Here is an 18,433-nt window from a genome sequence, read left to right as displayed (position 1 = left end):
TATACTTCCCAGGGAAAGGCATTGGAGGAAAAACTTGTATTAAGGAAAAGTACACATTTTCTATATAAATTATGAGTTGCTCAACAAGTATAGCACAGATGTTATTTTACTTAACCCAGGTTTCCAACTCTTTAAGGTAGTTTAGTCCCAGAACCTGCACAGAGGTTCATGTGTACACTCCGGTGCCTAAAACTAGGAAGTATGGAGATTCTCCCTTCTCCCTTCCTTTCTCTCTTTAAGCACTTCAGAGTGCTTAAAGTAATTCTCTCACAATACTTGGGCCAGGAATACCTCCTTCCTCAGAGACTACTCATCCCCCCCTGTGACTAGAGTAGGGCCTTACTCCCAAAACTCTCTGTTTTGTCACCCTTCTGTTTTCCCCTCAGTCACACTAGGCACAACCCATCACACTGGAACCCAGAGTAACCTCCCCTTTTCCCCAGCATCTCAGAGGGCGAAAACGCCTGGTCGCTTTATCCTCCTTTAATCCCTGTTTTAGCCAGGATCGAATGCACATTAGGCGAAACGCATGCGTTTGATCCAGGCTTAATCCTGGCTGAAACAGGGATTAAAGGAAGATAAAGCGACCATGCGTTTTCGCCCAGAGTCTCCTCTCTTAAGCTCCGTCCACTCCCTGTATGTCCCTCTCACATAAAGTCACTGATAGACATTAACACTTAGTCCGTCATGCTTATCTATACACAGACTGATAAACCTCATGCATTTTAGCATGTCAGTAAATATGACGTATCCATTCCACTAGAGGGCATTGGTAAATACTGATATAGGGAGACATGAACTTATCCAACCAGTTCTGTGAGCTCCTTGGTGCAACTGAAGTGCTTTGAAGCCATTCATGGACTGGGAACTACCTATCATATAAACTCTTTCTCTCCCTGGAAGAGTCTCTATGCCATTTACATCCAACAAACCATAGCCTGCTTCATGTGCCTTTGTTGTTCAAAGCCGGAGGAGCATCAAATGCAAGGAGTTAGGTTCTTTACCGTGATTCCTTTCATGCGTTTAATCATGCTAGATTAGCATTCTTGTATGCCGATGTGACTCTATGTTGCTTTTTCTGAATTATATGGGAGAGCTAAGCATCAATGCCAGTAATAAAACTTTTTCTTCCTATTTATTTCCACCAGTTATCATTTCAGAAAGTAGTCTTGTTGCTGTGAACCACTCCCATTTTGAAGAAGGGGACTTTGTTATTAACCAAGACAGATGAAACTTTTGTTTCAGTCCAAAGTGAAGAGGCCACTATGTGCTGACACTTTTGATTTATCTTGTTCAGGACTGCCAATGTAAATTGAATTGTGATCACCCCTATGGCTGCTGATGACTTTTCTTATGTAGTTCTGTTCCTATGTACCTTACTATACCAGACTTTTGGTATACTTCTGAAGCTTATGCCACTCCATTGCAGAAGAGCATTCAGTCTTGGTTGGATCTGGTGTGATTGTTCCATCCTCTCCTCTCTCTCTTAGCTTTCCTCATTTCGTTTGGGATGCTTCATGGATGTCTCACACTGAGTCTTGAAATAGGGATTAATGCTTCTGTTCCAGCTATTCCCATTGCATATTTCTCTGCCACCATAACAGACTACGTTTTCCCCTGTCTCCTAGCATGGCATTCTTTAGGCTAACTTTTATATAACTATTTGCTTCTGAAATGTCTTCTTCCCCACCCCCAAGTAATGCTAGTTCTCTGAGGAATGGTTTTGTTGCCTGTTCTGTGTGCTATTAAAATCCTGTTCACATGTCATCTGATTACTGTAAACTCTACCTTGATATTTTTTCCTCCTATGACTTATTTTCTGCAAAAATTATCTTTCTGTCCAATCACTCTGTTCATGTCACCATAGAATCACAGAGTTGGAAGGGACCACCAGTGTCATCTAGTCCAGTGCAGGAAATTCACAGCTGCTTCCCACCCCCAAACCATGGATCTCAATGGATTTCAATGAATCTCTGCAAAACAAAGCTTCCTAGATTTAAGGTTCCCTACCTTGCCACTGTGCTATGAAGGATTCAGATATTTTTGATGTGGAAAAGTCACCAGTGCTGTGATAACTGCCTTTTGCCATTTCTTTTGGAAAGTTTTCCAGGATGTGATAAATGGTGATTTCACTGTGGTAAGGCACATTCAAACAATATATCATGGAATCATGTAGGTAAATGATTATTGTGTGATCAAATAATAGCACCCATCAGAATATGCGTTGCTGTGTATTTCACACATGGCATAAACAAGCAACATCTTTGCATGTAAAGCCTTCACAAGCAGAAAGCGTCTTGATCTGGGCATTTTGTTTTACATGTGTTTGAGTATCTGTATTTGGCAGTGAATATCTGGTCCTGATGTAGCAGAACCACATTTCAGAGTGGCAAGAAAGACAGATGGAATACACGGGGAAAAAAGTTGTATTTTCTGTCCCCCACAACTCCCCATCCTTTCCCCATTTAGTTCATATGCTGAGAGGCAGTGCTATTTGTTCTTTTGAAATCTGTGGTGCGAAGGGGGGGGTATTGGGAGTCCTAATTTTCCCTCTTCCCTATTGATGTATCATTACCAGAATGAAAAAGGACGTCTCAAGAGCTTTTTTTGACTACTCGAGGCATTTTATAAAGGGGGAAGAAACAGGACGATAATGGAGCTCAGTTGGGGGTAGAAAGTTTCTGAATGCAGGCCTTGTCTGCCTTTTCTTTTGCTTGAAACCTGGAGCTGTTGTTCCTATTTCAGTTCAAACTGTCACCTTTAGCTCTTGATGGCTTTACTGCCCTTGCTGCTGAACCTCAACAGATTGGGGCTTATTTACCTATTCACACTCCACTGTGGAACCTCATTAATAGGCTTATTAGCCACACCATTCACGTGCAGCAGAATTGACAAAAAAGATTCGAGCCACTTTCAGAAGAAGAGGGGGAATAATAATAATTTTAAAAAGCCTGTAAAGAGATTATTCTTTCATTCTGCATCCTAACTAGTGTGAAAAGCTTCCTGGGTTCCCTGAGATCACTTAAAGCCTAAATATGATGACAGCATTGGTTGTTGTTTTTTAAATGCCAAACATGTTTCTGCTTTTCTCCAAGCGAGAGGGTTGTTGTGGCCAAGCTTGGAAATTGGCTCCTTTAGATGAATACGTTTAAGTGAATAAGCTTTTGATAAGTTGTTGTCTTTTCATCGCCCCAAAGAATAAATTCTGAAACTGCTTCCAGACACAAGAAATAGGTGTCTTTATTTTGTCATCTTTAGTGGACTGGTTCCCCCCCCCCCTGTTGGAGTATGCAGTGTTGTTGATGAATGGGAGAAAGGTATTGCTGCTTCCTGTGCTGCTTACCAGTAATTTATGTGAGAATGTGTTAACAATGTTTTCAATGGACAAGAGACACACTTGAAGCTGTGAAATCTGTATCTCGCTGGTGACATGTCAATTTCTGAATTAGAAGTAGCTGCAAATCGGCAAAAGCACTTGTTCCATAGTTTGTGTGAAGAAGACTGCAAGGGATAAAAGTAATGGAATTGCACTGATTTGAAAAGAGAATTGTGGTATCAGTGAGAATATAAATATAGAGAGACAGAAGATACATTCTAGGCCTCGCTAACAGTGCAATCCTATACAGTGTTATACCCCTCTAAATCCACTGAAATCAATGGGGTTAGAAGGATGTAACTCTGCTTAGGATGGTATGGTAAATTTAGAAGGCATTTCAGCTTGCTTTATAATGGTAGCACTATAACCAACCATACTGCAGGGTTTGTTGCTCTTGAAAATTCTATTCATCAACAATGAAGACATGATAGAAAATGTATATTTGTACTTAAATAGCATTAACAATAGTTAATAGACCTGAGCAAGGCTGTCAAAGATAGGACATTTTGGAGGACATTGATTCATAGGGTCGTTATGAGTTGGAACCGACTTGACGGCACTTAACACACACACACACCCCAATAGTTTGGCCGTCCAGTGCAGTTTAAGATTTTTTATTCCCTTTATATCAACTGATTGTACAGAATACTGGTTTATTAATCAGTTTTCTTTATTTCCAGGAGTCGCTTTTTTTCAAGTGGCAATTCAAATTATATTAAGACGATTTCCTATGGTTTTATTCTGTCTAGAAATTTATCTTCCGATTTCATAAGGTTCATGATTCGCTTGAGGGACTACAAAATATTTATGAAAGGGCCTTTAAAAAAGAGGCTTCGAATTTACATTAGTGGTAAAGTTATGATATATCCTGCTCTGTATATTTATTTTTTGTGTTTCTCTTGGCCAAAGTACAACACTCTTTTTTTAATTCCTTCTAAAGACAAAGACAAAGCTTTCAATACATCAGGCAGGTCTGTCTTTTCTTTTTCTATGAGTCTACCATAGATTCCTGAGCTATTTGACTATTTGGTTGACAGATATCGCCTTTCAATAAAAACAATTAGATTTACCACAGCAGTGAGGAAGCTTCTTCCCTGTGACTTCATAGTACTCTGCTCTATAGATATTAGGATGTAGGAGCCATGTGAGCAGAACAGGTAATGTGGTTCTTCTCAACTGAAACATCTTCCATCTAGGATGGTGATGTCTTTGTGGGGAGGAATCACAACCTTCATTCTGCTCACATGGTTCCTTCAACTAAGTATTACTGAAGCATTGCATGACGAAACGACAAAGGTGCACAGGAAAATTTGATGGAGCCTGTTAAATTGCTGTATGCAATTCCATGGGCTGCACTACCATTTTTGCTGGTGTTTTCTCCGGCAAAAGGGGGGTATTCTCAGGGCAAAAGGGCTCACAGAGCTGATGAATGTCAATCCCGCCCCTGGGAATGCCCCCTTTTCATCATTAGAAGCTTACTTTGCTTTCAAACGGATGGTATCTGCGGCTACCTCTTTATTTGGGAAGGGGCTCTGGCTCTGTGGTAGAGCATCTACTTTACATGCAGAAAGTTCCAGGTTCAATTGCATCTCCAGTTAAAAGAAGGAGAAGAAGAGTTGGTTTTTATATGTCGACTTTCTCTACCACTTAAGGGAGACTCTAACCGGCTTACAATCACCTTCCCTTCCCTTCCCCACAACAGACACCCTGTGAGGTAGGTGGGGCTGAGAGAGCTCTTAATAGAACTGTAAGTTGCCCACGGTAACCCAGCTGGCTTCATGTGTCGGAGTGGGGAAACAAATCCAGTTCACCAGATTAGCTTCCGCTGCTCCTGTGGAGGAGTGGGGAATCAAACCTGGTTCTCCAGATCAGACTCCACCGCTCCAAACCACCGCTCTTAACCACTACACCATGCTGGCTGGATCAGATAGTAGGTGATGTAAAAAGACCTCTGTGTAAGACCCTGGAGGCTGCTTCCAGTCAGACTAGACAGTTATGATCATGATAGATCAGTGGTTTGGTTCAGTATAATACAACTTCATGTGCTCATGAATACATAATTTTATTTTGGACTACACTAAGTATATTGCTGACATTGCAGATTTTGTCTTGTCAGAGGTTATGTGTTTCTTGAATACATTTTCTCCATTCAGGCAGCATATTATGGCCTTGTATGCAAGGCTGTTTCCCTCGCCATCACTCCGCCGGCGACTTCGGGTATTTGTTTTGATTATGCATGATGTTTGTTGCTGACCATCAGAGATCGCCTTGCTCTCCCCCTGCGTTTTGCCATGTTTTCAAATTCAAGATAAAACAGGTCTCTGAAAACAGCATAATGTCTTGGTTATTTAGAATGTCTGGTATGTATCCACACAACGTCTGGCATGTATCCATGTAGGCCTCAACTTGATTCTTACGATGTTACCTGAATAGTGTTCTTTAGGGGGTAGATAGTGAATTCTGAAACCACCTAAGATAAATATGAAAGGGACACACAAATATAGCATCTGACCATCACAAACAAGTCCCAGTTTGTGACAAACCTAGCCACTGGCAGGGGATGGGAGGGAGGGATGCCAAGTTGGGAAACTCCTGGAGATTTGGGAACGGAGCCTCGGAAGGACAGGGGCCTCAGTGGGGTACAATGCCATAGAGTCGAAACTCCACATCATCCATTGTCTCCAGGGGAACCAATCTCTGTAGCCTGCAGATGAGCTGTAATTCAGGGGATCCCCAGGTTGCACCTGGAGGCTGGCATCCCTGTCTTGGACTCATGCTCTCTGGTAGAATCCTGGGTAAGCAAACATACTGCTGTTTTTCAAAGTGTCCCAGTTCGGGAGTCACAACAACTTATGCCTGGATTAAAGACTACTTAAACCTGTTTCGGTCTCCGTTCAGGGGTGTCAAACATATGGCCCCTTGAGAGCTCTTGTCCGGCTCACAAGCCAAACGAGGCAGTCACCCCCCTGCTCCTGATCTGGGCTCGTGAGCCTGCTGCGGGCTCATCAGCTGGGTCAGCGTCACCTGTCATAAATATTGTCTGTGATATGTACATTTGTTCATTTTTAAAGTGAATGTGTTATTCAAAATGAATGTTGCTATGTGTACTACAAGCATATATGCAGATAATTTTTTTTTCCTGACTGGCCTGTGGCTACCCAAAACAGGGCTGATTAATGGAGATTTTAAAAAAGATAATGGAAGATGTTTGGCGTATGTTACACACACACACAGGGCGCATACTTCTCTTCCTGTGACGTAGCCTTTTACCTTCCCTGTCCTGTGCACTACATTGACATGTGGAAGCCTGTTCCTGCACATGGATTGTCATCAGTAAACCCAGCCAAATATGTCCTCTGCTTGTTTGCAGTTAGCACAGTGCATTGTGTGAAAATGCCAAAGAAAATTAAATTAACAAGTCCAGAATTGCCCACATTAAACATTCCAAAAAAGGTGAGGCACTTTAATTAAATGAAGATATACTAAAATCTACCTGCCAATCTTTACCTTAACAACCATTGCTAAGGTTGTAGTTTTCTACTCTTAACAGAGCAATCCTATGCAAAATTACTCCAGTCTAAATCAATGGACTGAGGTTAAAGTAACTCTGCATAGGATTGCACAGTAAACGTCTCTCTAGAGTCATAAAGATTAGAAATTTTTAAAACCCTTCTGCTGTTCTGTATGGGAGATATAAGAAAATCCCACACTCTGCCAGGGTGTGTAAATGTGTAAATAGAAAGTATTGACCATATGCTCTTGTATTGTCCATTTTATTGTGAAATTCGTACTGTCCTTTTAGATCCCTTTCTCTCAAATCATGTATATCAAGCTGATGATAGTAAGATCCAATTGTTATTATCCTCCTGAGATTCTGAGACTATTGAATCTGTGGCTAAATTTTTTGATGAAATTGTTAAGAGGTGGAGGTTAAATGATGTTAAGAGGGTTGGTTTTATTTGATCTACTGCTTGATGGTATGCCAATAAAGGTATTGAAATTTTTAAAACCCTGAAATATTTGCAGTGCCATTCATCAGAAATTCATGTAAAGATCTAAAGGTTCATTAACGCTTAAATGCAGAGATTTATGTCACCTGGTTTTCATTGTTTAAAATAAGTGAAGGTAATGAAATGGCAGGAGTGATAATTTAAAGAGTGAGATTATTTTTATTTAAATATTATCGACAGTAAAATAACAATTTCATACTAATTACATTGAAATTTTGATTTTTCTTTGTTTTTGCAAATATTTTTCTAAGATGTAGACTGCATTCAAAATAACAACTGTTAAAAAGTGAAACATAGAACATTGATTTGTAAAATAACTTTAAAGCATTAAAAGAAAATATTGCTACTCCAAGCTAATCTGAAAAGGGCAGAAAATGAAAATTCTGTTCATGGCACAAAATGAAATCCCCCTCCAGAAATACTAGATGCTCTTTCCCCTAGGTATTTCTTATTATGTGTTGATAAATAAGAAAACATAACATTTTCCAGCTCTATATGCATACATTATTTGGGTATAATAATGTGAGGTAATTCATACCATATCGATGCATGCAAAGAAAACTTAAACGATCGTGTAAGTTTTTGTGGGGTAATGCTCAAATTACTGACTTAATCTGGAGTATCGCACTAGGTTCCAGTAGCACTTTGAAACATCTTGGCCACAATCCTATGTAAGACTTAGGTGTGCTTGCTTAAGTTCATTGGTTTCAGGGTGTTTACACATGCCTGGATGGCCCAGGCTAGCCTGATCTCGTCAGATCTCAGAAGCTAAGCAGGGTCAGCCCTGGTTAGTATTTGGATGGGAGACCACCAAGGTAATACCAAGGTTGCTGTGCAGAGGAAGGCACTGGCAAACCACCTCTGTTAGTCTCTTGCCATGAAAACCCCAAAAGGGGTCGCCATAAATCGGCTGCGACTTGACGGCACTTTACACACACGCATCTTTTGGATGGATTGCCTTATGTTTAATTTCATTGATGGTGAAATTTAGTATGATTTAGTATGATATAATCATTTGGGGCTGTGACTTGAATACAATAACTTGCATTTCTATATGTATTCATTACCACTCCATGTTAGGAAGCATGATGCCTATATTTTTTCTGTTTTTGGCACAATCCATGAATGGAAACTCATACGAGAACTTCTCACTGGATTTTGCCCTTTGTACTCTGTCTCAGCATTTTAACAAAACTGAGAAAGACTTTCCCATAACAGGAAAGAAGAAAAAAGAGCAGGGTAATAAGCCATCAAAAAGACTGTGTTTTGGGTCTATCTCTTTCTCTCTAACTCTGTGACCTCCCTGTTTGAAGAATGATACTTGACAATATATCCTTATGAGATTCAGAGACACTTCACTTCAATGACCATTTACACACAGGGTTGCTGGCAGGGATTCCTAATCCTATTCAAAGGGATCATTACTCTACCAAAACACAGTTACCTCTCTCAGGGACTGTACAGAGCAACCCACAGAATAGGTTCATTTACTCTTGGGGAAAATACCTTTGAGTGAGTAACTAGGGGAGGGGCAGTGGGTCAGTGGTAGAGCCTCTGCTTGGCATGCAGAAGGTCCCAGGTTCAATCCCCGGCATCTCCAGTTAAAGGGACTAGGCAAGTAGGTGATGTGAAAGACCTCTGCCTGAGACCCTGGAGAGGCGCTGCCGGTCTGAGTAGACAATACTGACTTGGATGGACCAAAGGTCTGATTCAATATAAGGCAGCTTCATGTGTTCATGTGACTATGAGTGGGCCATCTGATGGCGGACAGCAGTTCCAGTAGGTGGGAAGGGAAGACTTTCCTGAAAAAGAGTTCTTAAAAGACTTAGCAATCTGTACACCAAATGTAAACTTTTTTTTTTTTGGTGGGGAGAGGTGGTATGCTGGAATAAATGCAGTCCGCCTTGAAGGTGCCACCAGGCTCCTCTTTCATTCTGCTGCCAAAGATTAGGCGGAATTCTTTCCTGACGGTTGAAACCAAGAGAATTGACGCACCCTCCCCATTGGGATTTTGGTTTCAATCTTGTTCCCAAACCTCAGTCAAGGCTGTGACTAGAGCCGGTGCAACCATTAAGGCAAAAGAGGCGGTCGCCTAGGGCACAGACCTCAGAGGGGCGCAGAACTGGCCTGAGGGGCACAGTTTTAAACAGATTAGTTTCTTGGAAAAAATGCAAATTTTATTTTAAGATAAGTACCACAACAAGTGAGGAGCCCCATGGCGCAGAGGGTTAAGCTGCAGTACTGCAGTCAAAAGCTCTGCTCACGACCTGAATTCGATCCCAACGGAAGTTGGTTTCAGGTAGCCGGCTCAAGGTTGACTCAGCCTTCCATCCTTCTGAGGTCGGTGAAATGAGTACCCAGCTTGTTGGGGGTAAAGGGACGATGACTGGGGAAGGCACTGGCAAACCACACCGCAAACAGTCTGCCTAGAAAACATCGGGATGTGATGTCACCCCATGGGTCAGGAATGACCCGGTGCTTGCACAGGGGACCTTTACCTTTACCTACCACAACAAGTGCTATGGAAAATAACTAATTATAAAGTCTTATAAAAAGTTTTGTACGAATGCATCAGGATTCAGTTTTTTATTTTTTCTACAAGACATCTGTTTTTGAAAATGGATTAGCTATGGGGGGTACAAGTAGTTAGCCTTGCCTAGGGCGCAAAAAAGACTGGCACCGCCCCTGGCTGTGACTAGGGTTGCCAGGTCCCTCTTCGCCACCAGCCGGAGATTTTGGGGCCGGAGTCTGAGGAGGGCGGGGTTTGGGGAGGGTCTTCAGTGCCATAGAGTTCAATTGACAAAGCGACCATTTTTCTCCAGGTGATCTGATCTCTGTCGGCTGGAGATCAGTTGTATTACCAGGAGATCTCCTGCTACTAGCTGGAGGTTGGCAACCCTAGGAGGGGAGGGACTTCAATGCCATAGAGTCCAATGGCCAAAGAGTTCATTTTCTCCAGGTGAACTCATCTCTATCGGCTGGAGATCAGTTGTAATAGCAGGAGATCTCCAGCTAGTACCTGGAGGTTGGCCTAGCTGTGACGGTCAGCAATATAACACAACGCTGGATCTTTCCCTTGCTGGGTCCCCCCCCCCTTCCCCGAAGACTGGCTTTACTCTTATGAGATTTTCAACTATTTTATGAATTTTGTAACTATTGGAATACCATCCTCTTTGTACAGTCATTTTGTATTTCAATTGTATAAGTTATCACTATATAAATACTGTTTTCACTTTTGCATACGTTGCCTCTGTACTGAATTCCTTGATATTATTAGTACAGCGGTGCCTTTTTCTTCCCCCAGTACCTGGAGGTTGGCAACCCTAGCTGTGACGGTCAGCAATATAACACAACGCTGGATCTTTCCCTTGCTGGGTTCCCCCCCCCCCGCTCCTTCCCCGTTGTTGGTCAAGGTGGATCCCCCCCCCCATCATCCCGGTTCTGTGGTGCCGCTTGGAGGCGTTTCCCCCCTCCAAACGCGCTTTGGCGAGGCTGCAGGGGAGAGAGGCTGCGGCTTGCATCTCTGCGCGGGGCGCGAGGGGAAGCGCCTACGCCGGGGAGTTCAACTATTGCTGAACTGCGCGGCTGTGATTGGCAGAGGCGCTGTCCAGGAAATGGCTCGGGTTTCCACTTCGGGGGCGTGACCAGGGACCGGGGGGGGGGAGAGGGGGAGAGAGGGAGGGAAAGGGTCCGTGGAGTTGATAAAGCTTTAGAGTTCGCTTGCCACGGGGGTTCTGGATGGACCGGATCGGGACTTAACTGCAAGCATTGGTTCGTGCTCGACGGTTTTTGTTTTTCCCCCCTCCCCCAAAAAACATTGTTTTTGGAAGCGGTTTTTTTCCCCCCTTCCCTTTCTTCTCCCAAGCCTGGATCCTTAGCTGCCGTAGCGAAGTGGGCAGGAAAAAGTTTCTGGTAACACGCTGGTTTCCGTCTATTTTTATTTTTTTTTGTTGTGCGTGTGTTCCCTTTTTTTTGCAAACTCCTTTCCAACAAACCCGTCTCCGTCCTGCTGGCTGATCAGTAGAGCCTTTCCATTTTTTTGCGGGGTAGAAAGCGTTGCGATGGCGGAGATGGGGATCGCGGCCGCCGACTTCTCCCCCCCGGCTCCGGGGGTCCCAGCCGACTTCTCGAAGCGCCCGAATGCGGAATAAAGCAGGAGACCGACGTTTTTGCCCCCTCGCCGTCCTTCGGGGTCGGGGAGTCTGCTCTGGCCGCTCTGCTTCATCCCGTCCACACGCCTGCGACAAGGGGACGGCAGATCGCTTACCCGGAGCCTTTTCATACGAGGTAATTGGACCAGGCTTGGCTTGCCGTTGGGAGGCGCGCGGGAGGGGGGGACGGGGGAAAGAGAGATTAATCCCCACTTTTTGAAAAGGAGCTCGGAGATCTCCAAGAAGGAAGTTTCCCGGCCATCTCTGCCTGGATTCTTCCCCCCGCCCCGGCAATTGCTTTGTGCTTCTCCTTTGCAGGATCAAAATCTGCCCCCAGCTACTTTCCCTTTGCTTTGCTTTGCTTTCCCTCCTAGGTATTTGGGGGGTGGGGAGCGTCCCGTGTTCTCTGCCCAGCCCTCTGCGGTCAGGTACTTGCCTTTTCAAAGTGACATGTGGCCACAAGTACCTAATAAGCTCATACTTACTCCCCCCCCCCCCATTGGCATGGATGGGTCAGATAAGCTGGGATGTGCTGGCGCTCAGATGTGGTGGCACATGGATTTAGTGGGCACCCGTGGTCTTGGATCAGCCTGCAGTGATGGAGTCTAGGGGCACTTTCACACATGCTGAATAATGCACTTTCAATGCACGTTGAAGCTGGATTCTACTGTGTGAACTGGCAACATCCACTTGCAAACGATCGTTAAAGTGCATTGAAAGTGGACTGAAAGTGCATTATTTGGCATGTGTGAGAAAGTGCCTAGGTGTACCTCTCCGAAGGATCGCTGGAACAGTTTTTTCCTCTCCTTCCTCCAGGCTTCCATAGATTCTCACGCCACCCTCCTAGCAAACCACATTTCATCCCTTCTGAGCAAGATCTCTGATTGCAATGATGTCAGGTATTTCTCATGGAAACTGATATTGCTGAAAACGTAACACCCTGCTCCTTAATACGTTTACTTGGAACCATGTCCCATTGGTTTCCAGGTGAATGAGTGTGCTTAGGATAGCAACGTTACCCCCTCCCCCCCCAGTTTTTGCCTCCTAATTAGGTGGCAAAGTTCATGGTACTGTCTTACCACTCTTTCTTTGCAGTTCTTGGATTTGCAACCTCCCCCTCCCCTATGACAACGTATGTTAAGTTCTGCGTCTTTAGAATGTCACATATACATTCCATACTCTTCTGTCAAGTATAGTGAAACCATTCTTAACCTCTATAACCAAGGCTTAATTTGAGGGAAAGATTTAGCCTCCCCTAAATGTGTTTCCTTTGCTAGTCTCTGGAACTGGAAGTAGAAAAGCACTATACCTTCGAGCATGTGCAGAGTATCCCCACACCACTGGGCAACCTGAAGGGTACAGCATGTGATTCTGGGCATGTTTCGAGCCCCAAAACTTTTCCTTCTTAGTTGCTAAGTACTGCTTGTGACCGCCGTCCCGATTATGTTTCCAGTTACGATCAGATGCACGCTGTATTCCATAAAAAAGAGAAGTCCTTGTGGAATTTTATGGTTGTAACAGGACCCAAATTGTAGAGCTGCAATTTAATTGGCGTGGAATTAAAGGGCTTTTGTTTGAAGAGGGGGAAAATTTGGGGTGGAGAAGGGGATCTAGTTTATTCAGTTGCAGGAAGCGTGAGGATCAGGCTTTATGAACGTGGAACACGTCAGAACCTGTGCATGTGGAAATTCTTTCACCTATAGCGCTGCAGAAGGGACCTAGTAAGGAAAAAAAGCAACAACACATGGGATTCTTTAGTGAATGTTGCAACAATCTGTGTATATGGAGAGAAATGATTTACATGGAGCTTAGTGGAAACGTGATGTTGAAGTAATGCAGACCAAAAGTACAAGCCGTTCTCCATCTGGGGAGGCATTGTTTAGAAGCTGCCTCTTTTGGGGGGAGAAGTGATTCATAATTTTCCTTCCTCACAGAAGGAGAAAGCCCCATGAAAAAATATATATATATATTTCAGTGAGAAAAACTGCCCTTTCAAACAGTGGCCCATTATGTGGTTGGTGTGAAGCGCCATCAACATTTCAAACCTCATTGTCTCCTTTGTACCAAATCCCTGTAAATCTTCTACTTGCCTTTACTCATTTTCATCTGAAAAGCCTGTTTGGTTTGAATAGACTGCAATAAGCGGCCCCTGTACCTCTCTGGAATGTCAATTAAAATGCAGATTTTTTCTCTCTCTCTGATCCACAGAAGACTTGGAGGAAAAACAGGCTAGACCTGAGGGGGGAAAATGAATGAAAGAAGTTCAAACAATGCAAAACTACTGATGCTGCCAGGCTGTTTTCCCGAATAACCTTCCAGAATTAATGTTTAATTGCTGATCCCTTTGAAGATTGCAGTGTGAAAAGGCGGTGTGTGTGGGGGAGGGCTTTGCTCTCTTCTGATGGGCAGATCCAGTGTACTGTCACTTAATTGCTATACAGCTAATTTTCTATAAGCTGGGAGAGGACATTGATCCATACTTGCCTGGGTTTTGCTGTGTTCTAAACGCCTAGCAGGAGACCCAGGTCAGGGTATCGATTTGGGTGACATACGGATCGTTGCCAGCTCTCTGTGGAGCGATAAACATCACCCAAATAACAATGGAGATAGATTAAAATGAACATTTAGGATTGAGCTTAATTACCTCTAGAACAAGTCCTACTTGTTTTCCCATGTCTTAAAAAGAAAGAAAAAATGTCGAGCTGCAGCTTGAAGGAATTCGGTCTGGCTTCCAATCCTGGGCGCCTCTTCCCAGGCTTGTCAGTTTGGCGGAGAAAATTTGGGCAGGTATGTGACGAGGTGAAAATTGACTTGATGAGCGGGTGGCAAGGCAGAGCCATCAATCGCGGGCGGCTGACAACTCCGCCCCAGTGTAAGGGCTGAGAAGAGAGACAAGAGTTCTCTTTCAAGGGGGAAAAATAAACAGTATGTGTGGCTTTCGCGGAGCCGGAGACTTCGGGAGGGATTATGCTATTGTAGTCAGGAAGCCAGAATTGTCGAGGCCAAAAAGCATGCTGGGGCTGTGTTCCAAACATTGAGATAGAGGTACATAATTACCCCGGGTAGGAGGTCCCTCTATAAGATCATTGGGCGGTGACTATGACAAGTCAGAAGGTTAAGGAATTTGGGGCTGTTGTTTTTTATCCCTCCTGGAGGGACCCATCTGCTTTGAGATGAGGGCTGGGAAGCTCTCGTGGTCAGTGGGGAGTGCTCATGTTTCTTTTTAGGGATGGGGTAGTGGGCGTTCATTTGATTCAAAGGCTTCTAATTTGGCTGCTGCTGCTGCTGCAAAAAAAAAAAACCCACAGAAGGAGAGTGGTTCGTGCTAGCTTAAGTGGCTGGCTTAGTGGTTTATTGAGCTCAGGTGCCGTGAGAGGTGGCATGTCCTGCCTGCCTCGATTTCTATAGAAGGAACTCTATAGGTCTTTTCCTCTGACTTCAGAGGGAAACCCCTTTTTAAAATAAGGGATGTCACAAACTTTTTGCCTTTTTCTCGCACTTCTCCAAGGAGCTCAGGGCTAATGGCACGGTTCTCCTGTCTTCCATTTTACCCTCCCTGGCTATGAGGTGTGCTATGAACGTCACAGCGGGGTGGGGGTTTAAACTTGTGTCTCTTCCACAGCCTGGTGCTCTAACCACTGTACCACACGAGAGCCGTACACATTCTGGTGGTCTTACCTCAACTGAGACTGGTTTATGAATAACTTGTATAATCTTTGGGAGAATATGGAGTCTGTAGAAGTCCATATAATAGTTAACACTGGTAGAGCGCACAGAGTTATAAAAGCACTTATCTAAAGACAAGTGGATTCTCTGTTATTGGCTGTGCCCAGTATATGGTTGCAAAGACTAAACTGATTTAAAGAGACCTCATGGATTTACACCTACTAGGTCCTTTTATGGTAATATAGTTCAACTGTTCCTTTCTTAAAGGTATTATGCCATTTTCCTGCATTTATTATTGAATTAAGAGGAGGTAGTGCAAGTAGAGCTGGGATTGGAAACCTTTAACGAACTGAAATCTTACCGCTAAAGATTTTACATGAAAGTTTTAGGTTGCTTATGAGCTATGAAAGTTTATATACATAGAATCAAAGATTAAGTAGTAAGGTATTTTTTTTTCTCCTCCTAGATGGGACACAGTGAACTAGACTTTACTAATTGCAGCATTTGTGCAGTTTTCGTCAAATTTTGAATATGAAACATCTTGTTAGTTGAATATTGGCTTGTGGTAAAGTGAATATGTGTGTAATTATGATGTATCACTTCTAGACCACTTTTCCTATGAGCAATGTGCTTTTCAGGAGTATCCTTGTGGCAGCTGCCATGAAGGAGTTTACGTTGAGTGTGTTGACATCCAGGACTGAGCAGAGAATGTCTGGATAGGAACTGGATAGTTCTCTGTAAGAAGGCAGATGTGTTTCCTCATAGTCTCTAACATCTAAACTGGCACATAGAGAAATATTATTGGAGTATTGCTGTTCTTAAACAAAGAAAAGGCAGTGGATCAGCAGGGGGAACAGAAGAAACAAAAGGACAATGGCTGAGTTTTGGTTTTGTTCACCTCCAATAGTGACCGTTGAAGTTTTGGCTCCTTCAAAGTGGAGTTAAGATCTATCGCGGACTATAACGTGATGGCTATTTGATTTATTTGTCCTCCGATACCTTAGACTCGATTTGGACTTTCTTTAACAGCACAGAGAAGCTTTCTGATTGATCGTTATTGAGTTGGTTTGTGCAGTCCCCTGTCCGTCCCTTCCCCTCCAGGCCAACAGGCATTAGTAGGATTAGAAAACACATTTCTTTAGACCTGTGTTTTACCAGAACACTGTTGTTCTTTTTAAAAGAAGAAGGAGTAGCAGCAGTACTGTTCTTCCATTGAATGTGGTTGTGTGGAAGGGACTGCGCTGAACTTCTACTGGGGGTGTCAGATGTCTGCAGAGAGAGAAAAAGGAACCTTTATTTTACTAGAGTGGTGTCTATATTAGTCTGTAGTGGCAAAAATAAACAGAGGTCTTGTGGCGTTGTTGTGAACTACAGTCATATTCAGGAAAGTTTATGCTAGAATAAAAACCTGTTAGTTTTTAAGATGCCACAAGACTCCTGTTTTATTCATTTTCGTAGCGGTGTGTTGGAGAAAATATGGGCGTAAATAATAATACAGGTCTCAGCATTTATTTATTAAATTTGTGTCTCACCCCTTATCCTCACCACAACTCTGCGAGGTATATTATGTTGGCTTCCCCAACATCATACAATGACTTTACTGGTTGAGCTGGGCTGGACAGACGTTGGTTGAGGTCAAGCACTTTATGCAGTGTTACTGCACTGGGTCATCTGGATTATTCAAACAATTCACGTTATTATTTAAATAATCCTTACCCTGTGACATAGTCCAATATCATTGACCATGTATTATGAATAGAGGACCACAGCTGAGAAAATGGCCATGCATGGAGTCTGTGGCTGCATGTGAAAATAAATGGAAGTACAGGGACTAATTTTACCTTCTTCTCGTCTGACTGTTGGTCACTCCACCTGTAGTATGGTTGGCAATGCCTGACTTCTCCAACCGGGTCTTGCATATTTTAGGTTGTCTAATGAGACATGATGGGCTTGCACATGTATACATGTATGTTATTTTCTTAAAACGTGCTATAGATTTCTCTGATTAAAAGGGCTCTCTTAAGCGTGTGGTTTGGCATCCACAAGTTCTTAAGCCTAAGAGATGCCTGGGAAAAAACATATCTGTCTGTTTCTAAGCCATGACAACTCCCATTAATACTGCTTTGTGCTTAGTAGTTGCTGCTTCTGTCTTATTAGCCACGAGGCTAGCACCACTGCATTTTCCTTTCACCGTCTATGGCTAGCGTTGACAGTTTCGTCAGAAAACCCGTTTTTGGAAAAATACAGTCTTTTTTTAAAAAAACTGAAAAAAACATGGAATAAATGCATAAAACCAAAAGCATGAAACCATATAGTATAAATAGATGTATGTCCTAGCTGAATGCATAGAATGGAAATCTTCAAATTGTGTCTGTCATTCCTTTTCACAGCCAATGCTTCTTAGCAGGGCAATGAAACAAGGCGGCTTGCAAGTCAGGCGGGGAGGCATTTTTGTATATTTGGGTGGCTCTCCATGTATGCAGACAAAAACATTACTTTGTAAATTTAGAAGATGAAGGGGAAAAACCCAAAATTGCCAGTGATGACAGAGTATACTCATTGCCTGGCTGGAGTCACAGAATGTTGAGGGCAGTTAAGCATCTACAAGAGATTAAAAAAAATAGGCAAACTGAGAAGAGAAGGGGAAAATTGGCTTGTTCATGTCCATTATAGTATCCTGGAGGTAGGGTTGCCAGGTCCCTCTTCGCCACTTGCGGGAGGTTTTGGGGGCGGAGCCTGAGGAGGGTGGGGTTTGGGGAGAGGAGGTACTTCAATGCCATAGAGTCCAATGACCAAAGTGGCCTTTTTCTCCAGGTGAACTGATGTTTATCGGCTAGAGATCAGTTGTAATAGCAGGAGATCTCCAGCTATTGCCTGGAAGTTGGCGACCCTATCGGGAGATGTTTGTGGATGTCTGGGGGAGAGGAACTGTCAATGATTTAACCTCGCTGTGATCTCTCATCGCCTTTAGATTCTCACTTTTTTAAAACTGAGAGCGGCTGTATCTCTCTATTTGTTAAAATTGGTGTTCTATTAACATTTCGACTGGTTATTTGGACCTGAGGTGGGGAGTCTGAATCATTTCATGCTTGATTAATGTTTCAGGATTAGAGTTCTGCATTGTTGATAGTTGTTTGGTAGAATCTAATGTTTGACTTTTGCTTTCAGAAAAAAACTGGAATATCTTGTATAACTTCCTTGAAAAAAAAGTTCAGTAAGAAGCCAAAAAT

At 43.2% G+C, this 18,433-nt stretch overlaps 1 protein-coding gene across 5 annotated transcripts in view; it reads left to right on the top strand.

Annotated features, from left to right (window-relative positions):
- FGFR2 (fibroblast growth factor receptor 2) overlaps positions 1-18,433 on the top strand; it is a 165,066-nt gene that overhangs the window by 24,713 nt on the left and 121,920 nt on the right. For 4 of the 5 annotated variants that reach the window (XM_056850349.1, XM_056850350.1, XM_056850346.1 and 1 more), the window contains exon 1: positions 11,577-11,673. The exons of the other annotated variant lie outside the window; for it this stretch is intronic. The gene's annotated coding sequence lies outside the window, so the exon portion shown is untranslated. Of the gene's footprint in view, positions 1-11,576; positions 11,674-18,433 lie in introns of those variants that run through there. 5 annotated transcript variants of the gene reach the window in all.

The sequence above is a fragment of the Euleptes europaea genome, chromosome 5 (genome assembly GCF_029931775.1).
Source record: "Euleptes europaea isolate rEulEur1 chromosome 5, rEulEur1.hap1, whole genome shotgun sequence".
Lineage (NCBI taxonomy): Eukaryota > Metazoa > Chordata > Lepidosauria > Squamata > Sphaerodactylidae > Euleptes > Euleptes europaea.
Note: the sequence above shows the minus strand (reverse complement) of the source record. Positions and strands in the feature narration are given on the sequence as shown.